This window comes from Podarcis gaigeae, assembly GCF_964106915.1.
Source record: "Podarcis gaigeae genome assembly, chromosome: 11".
Taxonomy (NCBI): domain Eukaryota; kingdom Metazoa; phylum Chordata; class Lepidosauria; order Squamata; family Lacertidae; genus Podarcis; species Podarcis gaigeae.
Window position 1 is genome coordinate 31,828,657 of NC_139687.1, and position 18,542 is coordinate 31,847,198.

Consider the following 18,542-nt stretch of genomic DNA (forward strand, 5'->3'; position numbering starts at 1 on the left):
TACCAGAAGACCCTTAGAGCTGGACCTAAGTTTTTGGCCTGCTTGATGGAGGTAGAGATGCTCCTTCAGGGAAGGACAGTTGTTGAGTAAGCAATTTTCTATTGCACAAGAAGTTGTTGTAGTCATTTAGTCGTGTCCGACTCTTCATGATCCCATGGACCAGAGCACACCAGGCACTCCTGTCTTCCACTGCCTCCCGCAGCTTGGTCAAACTCATGTTGGTAGCTTCGAGAACACTGTCCAATCATCTTGTCCTCTATTGTCCCCTTCTCCTTGTGCCCTCCATCTTTCCCCACATCAGGGTCTTTTCCAGGGAGTCTTCTCTTCTCATGAGGTGGCCAAAGTGCTGGAGCCTCAGCTTCAGGATCTGTCCTTCCAGTGAGCACTCAGAGCTGATTTCTTTCAGAATGGGTAGGTTTGGTCTTCTTGCAGTCCATGGGACTCTCAAGAGTCTCCTCCAGCACCATAATTCAAAAGCATCAATTCTTCGGCAATCAGCCTTCTTTATGGTCCAGCTCTCACTTCCATATATCACTACTGTGAAAACCATAGCTTTAACTATATGGACCTTTGTCGGCAAGGTGATGTCTCGGCTTTTTAAGATGCTGTCTAGGTTTGTCATTGCTTTTCTCCCAAGAAGCAGGCATCTTTTAATTTTGTGACTGCTGTCATCATCTGCAGTGATCATGGAACCCAAGAAAGTAAAATTTCTCACTGCCTCCATTTCTTCCCCTTCTATTTGCCAGGAGGTGATGGGACCAGTGGCCGTGATCTTAGTTTTTTTGATGTTGAGCTTCAGACCATATTTTGCGCTCTCCTCTTTCACCCTCATTAAAAGGTTCTTTAATTCCTCTTCACTTTCTGCCATCAAGGTTATGTCATCTGCATATCTGAGGTTGTTAATATTTCTTCCGGCAATCTTAAGTCCGGTTTGGGATTCATTCAGCCCAGCCTTTCACATGATGAATTCTGCATATGTTAAATAAGCAGGGAGAGACTATACAGCCTTGTCGTACTCCTTTCCCAATTTTGAACCAATCAGTTATTCCATATCCAGTTCTAACTGTAGCTTCTTGTCCCACATAGAGATTTCTCAGGAGACAGATGAGGTGATCAGGCACTCCCATTTCTTTAAGAACTTGCCATAGTTTGCTGTGGTCGACACAGTCAAATGCTTTTGAGTAGTCAAGGAAGCAGAAGTAGATGTTTTTTCTGGAACTCTCTAGCTTTCTCCATAATGCAGCACATGTTTGCAATTAGGTGTCTGGTTCCTCTGCACCTTCGAAATCCAGCTTGCACTTCTGGGAGTTCTTGGTCCACATACTGCTTGAGCCTTCCTTGTAGAATTTTAAGCATAACCTTGCTAGCGTGTGAAATGAGTGCAATGGTGCTGTAGTTGGAGCATTCTTTGGCACTGCCCTTCTTTGGGTATGGGATGTTGACTGATCTTCTGGGCACTGCTGAGTTTTCCAAACTTGAGTGTAGCACCTTAACAGCATCATCTTTTAAAATTTTAAATAGTTCAGCTGTAATATCATCACTTCCACTGGCTTTGTTGTTAGCAGTGCTTTCTAAGGCCCGTTTGACTTCCCTCTCCAGGATGTCTGGCTCAAGGTCAGCAACCACATTACCTGGGGTGTACAAGACTTCCATATCTTTCTGGTATAATTCTTCTGTGTATTCTTGCCACCTCTTCTTGATGTCTTCTGCTTCCGTTAGGTCCTTTCCACTTTTGTCCTTTATTATGATAATCTTTGTACAAAATGTTCCTTTCATATCTCCAATTTTCTTGAATAGATCTCTGGGTTTTCCCATTCTGTTGTTTTCTTCTATTTCTTTGCATTGCTTATTTAAGAAGGCCCTCTTGTCTCTCCTTGCTATTTTTTGGAAATCTGCATTCAATTTCCTGTATCTTTCACTATCTCCCTCGCATTTTGCTTGCCTTCTCTCCCCGGCTATTTGTAAGGCCTCATTGGACAGCCACTTTGCTTTCTTGCATTTCTTTTCATTGGGACGGTTTTCGTTGCTGCCTCCTGTATAATGTTACGAGACTCCATCCATAGTTCTTCAGGCACTCTGTCCAGCAAATCTAAATCCTTAAACCTGTTCCTCACTTCCACTGTGTATTCATAAGGGATTTGGTTTAGATTGTATCTTACTGGCCCAGTGGTTTTTCCTATTTTCTTCAGTTTAAGCTTGAATTTTGCTATAAGAAGCTGATGATCTGAGCCACAGTCAGCTCCAGGTCTTGTTTTTGCTGACTGTATAGAGCTTCTCCATCTTTCACTGCAGAGAATATAATCAATCTGATTTTGATGCTGCCCATTTGGTGATGTCCATGTGTAGAGTCATCTCTTGTGTTGTTGGAAAAGAGTGTTTGTGATAACCAGCTTGTTCTCTTGACAGAACTCTATGACCCTTTGCCCTGCTTCATTTTGAACTCCAAGGCCAAACTTGCCAGTTGTTCCTTTTATCTCTTGACTCCCTACTTTAGCATTCTAAAGTAGCATAATAGTGCAAAATGGCATGCAATAGGTTAACACTGTGAAACGCTTCCACCATTAAGAATAGAGTAGCTGTTCCGTTAGAGGGCTGTCACAACCAGGCATAATCCTACACATTTTATTCATATCCCAGGATTCACGGATTTCACTGACAGTAGGGCATGTCCCTGTTAATTTCACTCCCATTATGGGCCATGGGAGGGTGTTGGTGTTGGGAAGGAGGAACCAGAAATGGCTAAAAAGAGAAAGAAGAGAAATCAGTGTTACTTCCCTCCCTGTCCACTGTGAGCTGCCAGGTCTTAGATGTGTTGGAACAACCTCCACTGAATCTCCTCTCACCCTATGATAGCCTATACTACAACTGCCATACGTCTGGTTTTCCCCGGACATCACCAGAAAAGCTCAACAATTTGGGGGGTGTCCTGGTTTTTACTTTTTGAAATATGGCAACCCTATCCTACATCTACTTAACTGGGAACATTAAACTAAGCATAGGAGTCAACTCCTAGGGGCCGAAGGGTCTTTGCCCCTCATAAAATAATTGAGGGGGCCAGACCCCCACAAAGTTGATGGGCATTGCCATTCAGATTGTATGCTTGCACCATGTCATATGATGGATTATGTGGAGTGGGGTTGACCTGCCCTCCCCAACTGTTTTGTTCAAGTTGGCACCCCTGGAACTAAGTCGGGCTTGTTTTCGACCAGACATGTTGCACAGTAAGCAACAAACCATGAACTCAAAGTGGATTTTGAAAGGCTTGGTGTTTTTTTAAAAAACAGAGGTGGAATTACATAGATGTTCTGTGAAAGGCAAATTCATGGAGGATAAGGCTCTCATAGTTATGGCAACTATATACTACCTCCAGGATAACATGCCACATGCCTTGGAACACCAGTCACTGGGAGAGGGCTGTTGTGCTCATGTCCTGCTTGGGGGCTTTCCAGGGACATCTGCTTGATCGCAGTGAGAAAAAGGATGCTGGACCAGACAGGCCTTTGCTCTGATCCAGTGGAGCTCTTTTTAGTGGCATTAACTTCTCTGTGGACTTTTCAGCAAATTAACAACAATAGATGAAGCGGGAGCATCACTGAGGTGTCCTTCAGATCCAAATGTAATGGGTGTTCACTGTGCCAACATTTCTCTGGATCATGTCCAGAATGTGCAGCCTTTTAGGTATGTATTGACATAAAAGAATGGCTAGAGGTGTTAGCAGCAGAAGATTCATCTGTGGAGCTGGCTCGCTAAGGGCTGGCACATGTTCACTACGAAGACGAGTGCCAAAGAACTGAGGCGAGGGTGGGGTAGTTTTCATATCGCAAAATCTGCAAAGCAAAACAGCACGCAGTGCAATTCACAACATACTTGGCTATGTAAAAAGCTGCTGAGACATCACAAATTACATTCAAAATTGCGTGCAAACAGTAAAATTAAAATGAAAAGCACAATGCACATCTTCTAGTAGTTGTTGTTGGGTTGTTGTTTTTTCACACAACCCGTTAATAACGTGGCTTTTAAGACGTGGAAAACCACAGCAATAAACTAGTTAGGACTCCTTTCCCAAGCCACTGCCAAGTGTAGCTGTAAAACAGCCATCCAACAGCAACATTTTAATAATCCGCATTTATAGCATTCTTCATGTTCAATGCTGGCTGTTTAAAAGAGTTGTAAAATGCCTTCAATGGAGAGCATTGTAGATTGGTGCAGGTGTGGCTGCGGTTGGGTGCTGCTAATGTCTGTGTGTATTGATACTTGGGGGGTTAATATATCAATGCAAAAACCCAAAGCACCTGTAAAAATACAGAAAGGTGACGGAGCAACAAGGGGAAAGGAAAAAGAGAACTTTGTGTGGGCTTTAAGAATTGCCCTTCAGAAATGCCTGAAATGCACATGAGCCATGTAATACTGGGCTGCACATTAATATGAATCCAGCACAACTCCTAATGTTACATATTTGATAAATCTGCAGTAGAACGGCATATGGCTGCTCACAACCACAGCCGATGAGCAAAGAAATGCACCTTGCAGATTTGTACCCTTTTCTGACCCTCAGTTATCACCACAGGATACTTTACAACAGAGGTGGGAAACCTCTGGCTTATGGACCTAAGGAGGCTCAGCATGGATCCCACTTTGCCCAGACAACACCTCCTGCCCCACACCTGACATTGTATGCTGCATGAGGTATGGAACAAGTAAGGATGCAATTGCAAAAGAAAAAAAAATCAGAGCTTAAAGAGCCATATACAGTTTAATCAAGCAAATATGCTGCTTACTTCCATGACATCGCATCTACATGGGGACCATATCTGCACTCAGGATGTGAGAGAAATCAATTGAAAATGGACTCTCAAGTAGATTTCCTTCTGTCCTCCCATTTGACCCCTATCACAGAATGGCCTTTTGCTATGAATGCTTCTCACCGTAGTTCTGTGCCATGAAAGTTAAAAAAAAAAGCACAGTATTTGTAAATATAAGGGCTAATCACTTGGCTATTTACATATTCACTATTGCTGTTTTAACAGAAGGGTCATTGCTTTCCTTTGTGTTGTTAGTGGATTTTGCATGCATATTAGTTGCTACTTGCCAGAAGCAGCCTATAGGTGCTAAGGATGCAATCCTCCTCAGAAATATGGCCCATTGTGCTCAGGATAGGATTAGCCTTTGGCCCTGATTTCCTGTATCGTTGACCCTGTGTGCTCCCATATTTTGATGAGACTTTGGCCCTGATCCTTGATTGTCTTTTGGCCTAGACTTGGTCTAGACCTGTTTTTCCTTGCCTGCACTTCCTGATTTGTCCTTTGGTTCTGACTACTGGCTCTCATCCCATGTCTCCTGGCCCCTACTCCCTTTTCTTTGTTCGTTGAATGTGTATGTGAGAGAGCTCATGCCCTCCCCTCCAACTTTCTGGTGATGGGGCTGCAAAGGGAAAGGGAGAGTCATACAAAAGTGTCACCCTGTTTCTGTTGGTGGGATAACCTCATTAGCAGAATTCCACTGATAGGATACTCCCACCTAAATTAGGTTCTAAGCCATTGTCTGAGGCCTTCCTTATTCTGATTGATGCTAGGTAGGTGAGCCTTATGTCTACTTGGCTGTGGTCTAATCCTGAATGGAAATATAGGCTGGATCCTTATGCATTTTAGCAGGTACAAGCTGCAGAACTTGCTAATCACCAAGTGTGAGTTTCTCCATATAGTTTAAGTTGCACTATTTGACTTGCAGTGTGATTAAACACTTAAAAAGGTTAAAAACTGGCAGTATTTCAGCCAGTAGAGATGAAAGGAATAATTGGCATATAATTGCAACATACATCTTTAGATTGAGAGTGTTGGAAAAGTAATAATAATAAAAAAGAAAAGGAAAAAAACACCCCACACAAGCAACCCCCCTCCCAGTAATTAAAGGATTTATTTTTTATAGCCTAAAACTTCTCTGCCAGAAAATCTTGTGCAGTGTTTAAATAGCCCAATTAAGGGAGAAAAAAATGCCCTTAAGCATCTAACACCTACTAAAAAATAAATTATCAATTGATTTCTTTAATTCCAATCGCAAGACGCATGATTTAAGTTCCGATGTATAATCAGCTAAAACTGATAGGGGACAAATTAAACTAAAGATCATGTACAATCAATGTGAATTTCTCTTCTGCTATGAGAAAGCGTAGTACCTTCAGTGTCGAACCATATAATGAGGGGCTAGTATGCTGGCAGAGAGGACTTATGCCAGCATTGCACCCCTGTTGCAAGTCCGAGCCTCCCATTAGGTAAAGTGAGGCAGCTGCCTCAGGCAACAGATGCTGAGAGAGTGGTGGCAAAATGCTGGAGGACATCACCTGCCCTTGCATCTCCTTAACTAATCTGCTAAGCCTGCTGCCCTCAGGTGCAGTGGAGGATACTGACCTATCACCAATGTTGCAGCAATGTTCAGCTGCTAGTTCAATCAGCTTCTGTCTGTAAATGGAATGGGGCCCCACCACCTTGTCCTTTGCTTAAGGCAGCAAAATGCCTCTGCTCAGCTTTGCACTGTTGCACCAGCGTCATATCATGACTAGGGATGGAGGAGAAATTCAGTTGAGTTCACGTACCTTAGATGAAACTACCAGACTGACAACATCCACACTCATGCCACGTGGACAGTTTTCATTGCAGCACTAGGGCCAGGAGGAGGAGAATATTTCTTCCCAGCCCAGCCCTGAGATGGAGAGGGCAGCCCTCTACTTGCCAGAGGTGCTGACTTGGCCCCAGGTTCTGGATGCCCAATGGCGCCCGTGACGTAATGTGACATCATGATGTCATGACATCACATTGAGGCGGTGGCACAGCAGTACTTTCCAAGGCCTTGCGGGGTCTTGGAGGTCACATCTGAGGTCTCGCGACACCTCTGACGTGACTTCCGATAGAAACCGGAAGTTGTGTTCCAAGGTTCACAGGGGCCTTGGACGTCATCTGGGCGGTCGCCTCGGGGTTCCCATATTAAATTTTGTGAGTGCCCAAGGGCCCCCTAGAGCAGGCACCTATGATACTTGCCTTGTAAACGTGTCTCTTTCCCCTCTTCTGAAGTGCCATTTTAGGAGGTTTTAACACAAAGTTTTAAGTGCTGAGTCTTTTTAGCTGTAGCACCATGAAAGATGAAGTGCTCAGTTTTGTAAAGGGTTGGCCGGCCACTTGAAGTGGTTTGATGGGCCACTTTTGGGCTGTGGCTATTCCACACACCCCCTACACACTTAACTGTGAGTGAGTCACATTGAATTTAGTGGTACTGCACAAGAGTGTTCTCTAATTCAGCTATTTAACATGCTATGCATTCTTGGAGAATTTGGTCCCATTATCAGCTCCTCCACTTCAAAACAGAATTTATTGTGGGATTGTGAAGGAAAATTTCTCATTAGATACTTCCTATCAATAAATTACTGATAATTGCAATACTTTCTAAAGGTGAATATTGGCTTTGGGGCAGACTCCAGATTCCTAATCATTCTGGACATGCTTGAGTTAGCCATGAATCTTCCAAGCTGGCTAGTATGATGGATGCACTGTGGTCCCATGGGATGTAATAACAAACAGGAGGCCTTCCAAGTCTGAACTGACTGTTTCAAAATCACAATTCCATACACTGATCTCTTTCCCGTCATGTTTGCAAATGCAGAAGGTCAACAGTGAATACTTCTCCAGCTTTGCTTTTTAACATTGTTGGTCAAAATGAGATCCCTTGGATAGGTAGATATTAAATATTAACTGTGTCTGCAACTTCGGGGCTGTCTCCATGATGCAGCGCAGACATGCAATCAATACTCCTGCTCATTTATAAAGTAATTTCCCAAAAAGCTTCTCTTTGTATAGTTCCTGTATTAGAATGACTGTGCATTATTGATTAGTTTATATTCTGGAGCTTGGCAGGAGTAGAATTCTCTACCCAAAAACTGCAAGCATTTTCTTTGTGAAAGTTCTTTGACACTATTAGATTTGCACAGTATGGAGGCTACTTCTTTCCTGGATCAAATACTCCTTACCTTTCCTTCCATGCCCTCCTTTTGGTGGTCAGGGATAGCAGGAACGCTGGTTCCTCCCAGATGTTGTTGGATTACAACTCCAACCATCCCTGGCCATTGGTCTTGTTGACTGAGCCTGAGATGGAGTCCATCAACAACTGGAGGGTACATATCACATGATGCCTGTGGTAGCTGTAAGGTCTTCCCTTTTCATTTCCCCACTCCTTTTGCCTGTTCTTAACTCCTTTATAGCTTGCAAAGAGATTTAAGGGGGGTGGGAGGGAGAGAGAGAGAGAGAGAGAGAGAGAGAGAGAGAATGCAGAAGCTAGCAACTGAAGATTCTGGAGCCATCATGTACATTACGACCTCATTCTGTGGAATGGCCTGGGGATAGCTAATAAATTTGACAAACCAGGATTCAAAATGATCTCAATAAAATGAGCAGCTAGGAAGACAGCTACAGTTCAGCAATGGAGAATGAAAAGTGATATACGCAGGGAAGTAAGGCTAAATGCAGATAGAGTTGGCTTGAACCCAACATCTGGATCTCCTACTCATCTTCTAAACATCCCTAACACACCCTTTTCTTTTTTCTTACTATCTGCATTTGAAATGGGGAATGCCTCTAAGATAGTGTCAGGAATGCATATTGTGCAGAGATCTGAATTTGAACAAGTTCAAATCTTTCCAAATATTAAAACAGCTGTTTTAAGAAAGGCTTAGGTCTGGTTCTCATTCTATTTTTAGTAGTATGTCCAAGTACCAAATATATACAGGCTGCATGAAATATGAATGGAGCCTACATATTGTTGCACACCATGCCAATCTCTGAGCGGTGCAAGATTCCACAGGTTTCAACACTTACCCAGGGTTTGATTCTTTGGAATGAGGCACAGCAGAGACTGTGGTGTCATTAGGATATATGGTTTATTTACATATATTTGTGGGAATGTTGAGGATAGTAGGAGAGGATATATTGATTAAATATTATTCTTCCTCACTCAAGCTAGTGAGCTAGTAACAGAGCACATTCCCGTGCACATTGCTAGAAGCTAGTTGATGGATTCGTTAGAAGCATTTGAGTTAAGCAATCCAGTCTGGCTTGTCCAGATTGGATTGTTGCTGGTAAATCCCCTTTTAAAAACAATAATGACACAACAGTCTTCTTTTAAAAGTAATGATAAGGTTTATCTACATTCAGTTCGAAGTATGGTCCTGAAGGCAGCTTTAGCTTGTAGTTACAGAGAAAAGTGTGGATTCAACCACTGTGAGGGATGAGCGCATGTGATGCTGGCTGAGAGCAGACAGCAAAAGGCATCAAGAAGAGATGGGATCAAGAGTGTCAAGAGGAAGATGGCTGCATGACTAGCCCCTTTATAGGCTTTGCTAGGGTCATGCCCATCTACCTGGTCACATGCAGGGGGAGGATATTCCAGACCAGGTGTGACAGGAAGTTCTCCTGGCTGGAGCAACATTCTCCTGTGTGTCCACTCTGGGCAAAGAGGAAATGTTGTATTTGACTGCTTCAGTGATATTATATCCCACAATATTTACAATCTGAGCCTATGATGGAGGGCTTCACAGCATTGACACCACAGACGGCCTTGCTTCTCCCATAGCCACAGCCTTGGCATCAAGCAGAAATCAAGCATGGCTCTCATTCTCAGGCTTCTGCCTGCTTATTAGCCCAGCTCTCTCACACACCCCCAATTCTGGCTTTTGTCCTACTAACTACCAGCCAGGTGAGGGACGGGGCCCACCCATTTGCCCTCTGGCATAAAGCCACATCCTTTCTTATACTGATGACTCATACTTAAGGCCATTATGGTCCTTGCCTGGCTATGTCAGGTGCGCGTGCAGGAGCCAGGCCCTGTGACCATGACTGGGGCCTTCCTGAGTTTGTTCTGAAGAGGCAAGGTGCAGCCTCACAGGTGAGGCTGATTGGTAACTCACAGCACCTGGTGGCAAGAGCTGGGAAGGGATATAAGGTCAGCATTTCCCTTCAGCTCTTTGCCAAAGCAACACGTTCCCTGCCTTGCTGCATTTGGTTCCTTGACTCCTTGCTCCTCGGACCTTTGACTCATGACTCCTTGCTTTTTGATCCTCAGACCCTTGACTTTGTGACTCCTTGCTTCCTGACCCTCGGATCCTCGGATCCTTGCTTCTTGACTTCCAGCTCTCTGACCCTCAGACTCTTGGCCTCCCGACTCCTGGCTTCTGGCCTCCCGTTCCTGTTCCCACCCCGCCATCTTGCCCCCGGTCCTGACGTCCCCTGCCAGGACTTTGATAGCCCGTGAACCGGACCATGACAGGCTAATTCAACAATGTGATCTTCCAGTAGAGTCTGCACACAACCCAAGTCACAACACTATATAATTTATCACCTCCTTCCAAATACATATGGGTGGGCCCATGCCCGACGCTACTTGAACTTTATTTTCTATTAAAAAAAGAAAAGAATCCGATAGTCAGAGGCCTTCTCACTGCTAAATTAACTTTTGGGTGTTGCTTTTTTAAAAAGAAAATTAACTTCAGGATCCAAAGAACTATAGTTGCAAATGCTCAATGCCATTAAAAAAAATTACTTCTTTTTTTTTAAAAAAAAGCAGGCCCTCATTCTTTATGAAAACCATTTTGGAAATGGAAAGAAGCTTTAAAATGAGTGATATGATAAGGAGAACTGGTGTTCAAAATTGTTTATTCAAAGCTACCCTTGGATTGGATGCTAGCCACTATAAACAGGCTTTACTTCCTTTATTTCCATTCTTTACCAAATGCAAAATTGCACACATAAAAAAATAAAAGTCCCATATGTGCACAAATATATCTATTTCCTGCATCCTTTGCCATCCACAATTTTAAACTGGTAATTAAAAACCTACTGGACTGCTTGCATTTAAAATCCACGAGCATCCACAAAATGTATCCTGGAACACTTTCTTGGCTCAAAAGTGACCAGTGCTGTATTTGGGGATTCATCACATCTCTCATATAATTTGAAACAATAAACTGTGCATCTTAACTGTCAATATGTTGGGGAAGCCATCATGGGAGTTTAGACTATGAGGATGATTTTGAAAACCAAAACCAAAAATACCCAAGTCATTAACTAAATAGTTTCCATCTTGTTCTCTGGATTACAGTCCAAGTGACTATAAATGTCTGTTAAAAATAATTACTTTTGTATGTGCATATGCACATGTATACATACCCATATGGTTCAATGTGGGAAAACGAGTTGTAAAATGTGTACTGTGCTCATTTAGGAAGGCAAAAAGGTTAAGTTGTTAGGGAAACTATCAATAATTGCATACATGCTTAGCAAATTTGCTGGGGTTCATGCTAAATATATATATATCTAGTCCCTACATACAAGTATCCCAGCTCTTTCTCTAAGCCTCTCTCCTCCAAACACTTCATCAGGAACATTGCTAGGGAAATAAAAGATGCAGGGCAGAGGCCATGACACAATTATTTTGTAATTTTATGTTGTGAACTGCTCTAAGAACTGCAGATGAAGGGTGGTATACCAATTTAATAAGTAATAATAATAATAATAATAAATTTCATATGCAGTTCTAAATGTACACATGCAAATGTAAGTCTCTGAGCAAATTAAGATTGCAAGTGGCTGGAGTCTCACTGGAATCAAGCATTAATAATAATAATAATAATAATAATAATAATAATAATAATAATAATAATAATATCTTTATTGTCATTGCCCCCTCTCGGGGACCACGAAGAAGAGAAGAAGAGAAGAAGAAGAGTTTGGATTTGATATCCCACCTTTCACTCCCTTTAAGGAGTCTCAAAGCGGCTAAAATTCTCCTTTCCCTTCCTCCCCTACAACAGACACTCTGTGAGGTGCGTGGAGCTGAGAGACTTCAGAGAAGTGTGACTGGCCCAAGGTCACCCAGCAGCTGCATGTAGAGGAGCGGAGACGTGAACCCGGTTCCCCAGATTGCAAGACTACCGCTCTTAACCACTACACCACACTGGCTCTCATCACAAGGTTATCCTCTGCAAATTTCATTGAAATAATACTCCTCAAACATCACCATCACCATCATCATTATTAATTGAATTTATATACCGCCCTATACCTGGAGGTCTCAAGGTGGTTCATAGAAAAGATCAATATAAAAACTGCAATATATATAATCAAAATAAAAACAACCCAATAACACCCCCCCAAAACGGAACCACATTTTTAAAGGGCATAGGATGTCAATCAGATCAACCAAAGGCCTGGTTAAAGAAGAACGTTTTTGCCTGGTGCCTAAAGGTGTATAATGAAGGTGCCAGGCGAACTTCTCTGGGGAGAGCATTCCATAGACGGTGAGTCACTGCAGAGAAGGCCTGTTCTCATGTTGCCACCCTCCGGACCTCTCAAGGAGAAGGCACACGAAGGAGGGCCTTAGAAGATGATCTCACATTATGCTCAATATTCCTTCTCCCTTAGCAAACAAACCAAGACTGTCGCTTGACAGATGTAATCAATGGCATCTGGCATGGAATTTTTCTTTGTAGGTCTTTTAGTTGAGTTCTGCAAAACTTGTGGTTCTCATGGATAAATTTAATATTACTTAAATCAAATTACTATGTGGGATTAGCTTTAGAGACACAGATGCCATACACTATACAACATCACTGGGTGGGTGGGTGGCATAGCTGTCAACTTACAGATTTGAAAATAAGGGACCAGCAGCCTCGAAAATAAGGGATCAGCAGCCAAAATAAGGCATTTTCCAAGCATAGGTATGTTCAACTTCTGAGCGCCTCCGAGCCAAAGGCAGAAAGCCAAGCCAGCAGCCAAACGAAGCCTCAAGGAAAACCACCGTCACCTCTCCGCTGGGAAGCGCTGAGCAAAGGCAAGTCCCCAGGCAACGCAGCTGATTTGATCAGCACAAGGCATGCAAGCCCTACCCCCCAGTCGTTCTTAGACTTCTTATTGGGTGAGCAACACAGCCAAACAACACAGTTGGAGCCTCCCTCCTCCCTGGCCGGCAAGGAGGGAGGGAGAGGAGCTGCTTCCTTTGAAACCCGGGAAATTTAAGGGACATCATCAATAAGGGACAGCAGCAGGACATGGTGCTGGGATAAGGGACTGTTCCGTCAAATAAGGGACACTTGACAGCTATGGTGTGTGTGTGTGTGTGTCCAATTCTTGCATCTGTTTAAACATCTGGGCAAATTGGCGGTTTGGGTGAATGAAAATGCTACTAAATATGGTAGTGTGAGAAATGGCAAAATAGATCAACAAGGATTTCAAACTGGGACTGTGCACAGGCCCTCTTACCCGATCGAGGGCTCAGTCAGGTGTTTTGGAGCATGAAAAGGCAACACACTGGTGGAAAGAGGGTGGTTGAGTTGTGCTAAACCCCACCCCTATTTCCCTGTTGCCCTCCATAAGTTGAGGAATGGGAAATAGGGTTGCCATATTTTATTTTATTTTATGTCAAATTTGTTGAGCTTTCTTGGGGGGGTTTCTTTGATTTTTTTACCAGAAATTTTTGAATAAAATAGCCCAACTTGCCATATGTCCAGGTTTTCCTGGACATTTTGCTGCTTAAGCAATAATCCACCTGGATGCCATTTTGCTGAGCGTATGGCAGCCCTGATGAGAAACATCTCATTCAGGGGGCCTCCTGCACTTGTGGAGATCCCTGTGTGATTAGAACTCAGAATCTTCCAGAATTCTAAATTGTGTGGGGAGGAAAGTGGGCAGAGAACATAGGAGCCAACTCCTAGGTCACTTCACACCCTCCCCCACAAAATATTTGAGGTATCAGCCCCCCCCCCCAATGTTTATGGACATTGCCATTCAAATGGTGCACATGTGCCATGTCTTGTGATCGATTATGTGGGTGGGGTTCACATGGCTGCTCACCAATATTTTATTCAAGTTGGCCCCCCTGGAGGAGAGTGTTTAGCATGCTAGTCACTGCTCTTTCTGCATGCATGCTGCTGTTTCACACAAGTAGAATGCTTCAAGAGGTTTCATCCTGCCATGCGGTACAGATATTTTTTTTATCATCATCATTATAGCTCATCTAGCAGTGTGGTAAAGCAGTCATCTATAAACACCTATCATGCTTCACTCTACCGTTCATACCCACTGACCGTACAATTTATGTGTTCTACTTTTCTTTTTTGGAAAATGCATCTCAGAACGATATGCATTGAAACCTCCTTGAGATACTACCAGGGAAAGCTCCAGGCAGTGCAAGATACTATCATTGCCCTTTATTACTCTGCATCTGCAATTATCTGTGATTATTTCTAGATTTCAAAGGCCTGATTGCTCGGCCTCTATTTCTTTGAAGCCAATAGCAAACTATAGACTCAAAAAAATTTGCAGTCCTGGTCATTATCCAAGATGCTTAATATCTTCATAGACCTCTTGGAAGTATTAATTAACTTTCACCATGTAGTGTTTAAGCTCAGGATGTATAAAATTGACACAAATACTTAGAGCCTGTGAGAGCAGAAACACACAACTGTGTTTCTGTATTTCTCTATTTCGGGGATGGGGATCCCATAACTCCTCACTTGTGGGTGCTCTCGAACTCCCATCAGCCCCAGCTCCATGCATCACTAAAAAGGGGGGAACCAAAGATCTGTGGTAATTTACATAGAAATATAACTTACCCTAGGGACGCGGGTGGCGCTGTGGGTTAAACCACAGAGCCTAGGGCTTGCCGATCTGAAGGTTGGCGGTTCGAATCCCCATGATGGGGTGAGCTCACGTTGCTTGGTCCCTGCTCCTGCCAACCTAGCAGACTGAAAGCAAGTCAAAGTGCAAGTAGATAAATAGGCGGGAAGGTAAACGGCGTTTCTGTGCGCTGCTCTGGTTCACCAGAAGCAGTTTAGTCATGCTGGCCACATGATCCTGAAGCTATACGCTGGCTCCCTCGGCCAATAAAGTGAGATGAGCGCTGCAACCCCAGAGTCGGTCACCTAATGGTCAAGAGTCCCTTTACCTTTATAACTTACCCTAGCAGGTAAGATTGTGACCAGGGGACCTGTGTACTTGTTCAGTCTGCTGTCCATGAACAAATGGTTGGACAACTTCAAGGCATCTCTGGTTTCTGTTCTTATGGTTTTGTTTCTTTCAATGGGACTTGTATAGGACAGACCTTCAAAAAGAGCACTAGTCTCTGTAGCTAGGGCACATCACATGCCCACCCGAGAAGATGCTCTGCCATTTCCAGTTTGTGAATGAGGGGTGTGTGGTGACTGCATTGTCAAGACTCTGAAACTGCATGCTTCTGTTGTTCTGTTCATGATAGCTGCTTCACTCTTCTCTTCCCACTCTTGGCATCTCCCAGCATTGGGGAAAACGCCACCAGAAGCCTTAAGCATTAGCAGAAGCTCCAACTGAAGCATGTTTGCCTGCTGCAGGGCAAACCTTGAAGCTTGAGAAGCTTCCTGTCAGTCAGTGGCTTCTGCTGAGAGCAAAACAATTCCGGCAACAACCCATATTTCATACCGAGAGAAGGAGCTGCCCTAGGCTGGGGTGGTGACTGTGAAGGTGGCAGCAGGCCAGTTCACAGAACCACTAGCTTTTCGGCTTGTCCGTTCAGATAGATTGTGCCTATGGAGAACATGCGTGCGAAGCTACATTTCATCACAATTACGGCTCTTGCTTTGATGAGCGTTTCAAGGTGGTTTCAACTAGTACAGTATTAAAAGAACTCCATTCGGTTATCGTGTTGGTGCAGCACTGGAGTGAAGCAGCAGCCCTGACCTTTATTGGGCCAAATGGTTGCCAGGGAACAGCAGAGTGGGCTGTGCATTTCTGGGGGCATTCAGTTGCCAACCCCACACATCCAGTGGACATGAGAGTGACTGTGTCTGTGTGGGATTATTGGTTTGTTTTTGTTCTTATTTTTATTATGTATTTTGTGTCTTTTATATTTTAATTTTATGTTGTGAACTGTCTAAGAGCTATGGATGAAGGACGGTATACATTTTAATAATAATAATAATAGCTACACCATGTTCACATGCAAACCAACGTATACCTGTGAAGGATCTCTATGTGCAAATGTTAGCATGTGTGTACAGACTCATCATATGCTGACTGAACATTTGACTGGTAGGAGGTATGACACATGCAGATGGAAGTGGTGGCAGGGTCGTAACTCCCAGGTGCAATCCTCTCATTCATCACCACATAAGGGGAGTTTATAGGAACATTCCACAAGTCTGTCTGAGTTGGCAGCTTCGCACAGTGAGCAGAAGTATAACCTAAGTTCGGTTCCATCTGCACTATACAGATACTGGTTTAATCTTACCACTTCAAACAGTAATGCAGTGCCAGATTAAACCCTGTGGAGGCTCTTAGGCAATCAAAATATTTTTTTGAAAAATTCTTTTATTTTTCATTCTCACTTTTACACTTGAAACACTAACAGTACTTCAGATACAAAACACACAATTTATATTTACTCCCCTTCCACCCCTTCCATGGTTCATTTTGTTAATTTCTTTTCCACTCCATATTCTAATTTTCCCCATATCTTATTTTTTCCTCAGTTTTATATTTCAATATTTCTTACTGCTGAATTTATTCTTTTACTGTTAACTTTTTAATGTGTTTACAGTAAGTTTCCAAATAATCTAAAATGCATTTCCAATCTTCTTCGCATACTTTTTGATCCTGATATTTTATTTGTCAATCTTGGCAGTTGCCATACCTCCACCTGCCATTTGTCAGTATTGTATCCTCCTTCCACTTCTGAGCATACACCAGTGATGGCCAAACTTGGCCCCCCAGCTGTTTTGGGACTACAACTCCCATCATCCCTAGCTAACAGATGATGGGAATTGTAGTCCCAAAACAGCTGGAGGGCCAAGTTTGGCCATCACTGGCATACACCATAAGGCCTGCTGTAGTTGCATACATAAAAAGAGATTTATGATCCCTAGATATACTTGCATCAATTATACTTAAAAGAAAAGAAAAATATTTTTTTCAGCTCATTATATACAATCTCCCAGAAGTTCTTAGCCTTTTTGCATGTCCACCACATATGATACAAAGTACCTTCTTTTTCTTTACATTTCCAGCAGATATTTGATTCAGTCTTTACATCGAAACTAATTTACTCAGTGTCAGATACTACCTATATATCATTTTCATAAAATTCTCCTTCAGTGTGTAACATGCTATAAATTTTAAATATTTTTTTTCTACAGTTTCTCCCAAGCACTCATCTCTATATTATGACCTAGGTCTCTTGCCCAGTGAATCATAGTTGATTTTACCAGCTATGATCTTTTGTTTTCCATTCTAATAATAGTTTATACAAATTTTGGAAATCACTTTTTCTTTACCCTGGGCAGTTGAAATCTTGAACCTCCCCACTCTAGTGGGACTAAGAAAGCTTGATTTTAATCTTCTTTCGAGATAAAATCAATATTATTTTGATCTGTTGTTGCGGGACCCTTAAAAGGCCTACTCCGCATTGCAATGGATAGAACCCAAAGAGAACTCCCAAGAATAAAATTTTATCCTCAGGCTGCAGCTCGTACTTCCTTCTCTCTTGCTATGCTTGACTGACAAGTACAAATTACCTACAGCCAGGCTGACTGAACTCCTGGTAGTGTTCAGTAGTTTGCATCAATTTGCACTAACCAGAAGGGCGCAGAGGAGTAGGGGGCATACAATCTTAACTGTTGTAGCAGCTGGAATGTAACAGCACAGCAGGGTGTCTTAGTAGGAAGAGGAAATGTACAATGTAGATCATAATATTTTGTCAAGGGCATCAGTGAATGTGTTGAGAACCGCAGTGCGCACTGCAAGTTCTTCTGTTTAGTTCTATCATCCTTGAAAGCTAGGGGTGCTTCCTTGTGACAACCATTCCGATTCCACGTTTTTGGTGGGTGATTGCTATTTCAGATAACAATCTTCCATCTAGGTTTGACTTCAAGGGAAATGGTTTGGGCTAGTTTGAACAACATCCAAACAAGACAGAGGAACTCCTTTTCTCGCTTTCTGTCATTTCCTTCTCTCTCTCTCTCTCTCTCTCTCTCTCTCTCTCTCTCTCTCTCTCCTGCCATCTTTTCCCCTATTTTGTCCGTCCTTGCGGCTTGCATGAAATTAGGCCAGGATCTACATACAGCGCTTGGGCCACAGGTTGTCAGCTCCCAGCCCAGAGCACCCACGCTTGCTGGGTTCCTTATCAACATATTCTCTTGTTTAGCCCTAACCTTATTCTACTAATGAGCTATCATTGTACAGTTGTACCTTGGAAGTCGAACTGAATCCGTTCCAGAAGTTCGTTCGACTTCCAAAACATTCAGAAACCAAAGCAAGGCTTCTGATTGGCTGCAGGAAACGGAAGCCCCCTTGGACGTTTGGGTTCCAAAGAACGTTTGCAAACCGGAACACTCACTTCTGGGGTTGCGGCGTTTGGGAGTACCAAGGCGTTTGGGATCCAAGGTGTGACTGTACTACAAAAAAGCATCTAGCTAGTTCATGTGCTTTGAAGCTGGAACTCTTGTGGCTTGTACTGTAATTACGATCTCCCAATTCAGA

The 18,542-nt window shown here is 43.0% G+C and overlaps 1 long non-coding RNA gene across 2 annotated transcripts; it reads right to left on the reverse strand.

The window, feature by feature from the left end:
• Positions 1–2,632: 2,632 nt before the first annotated feature.
• Positions 2,633–13,632, reverse strand: LOC310827252. Of its 2 annotated transcripts, none has more exons than XR_014556258.1 (3): positions 13,533–13,632; positions 11,363–11,424; positions 2,633–2,739 (listed from the first exon to the last, which is right to left on the reverse strand). It is a non-coding gene; the product is annotated as an uncharacterized lncRNA (long non-coding RNA). The 2 variants fall into 2 exon arrangements; XR_014556259.1 differs by lacking the exon at positions 13,533–13,632 and adding an exon at positions 13,296–13,357.
• Between the last annotated feature and the right edge of the window lie 4,910 nt (positions 13,633–18,542).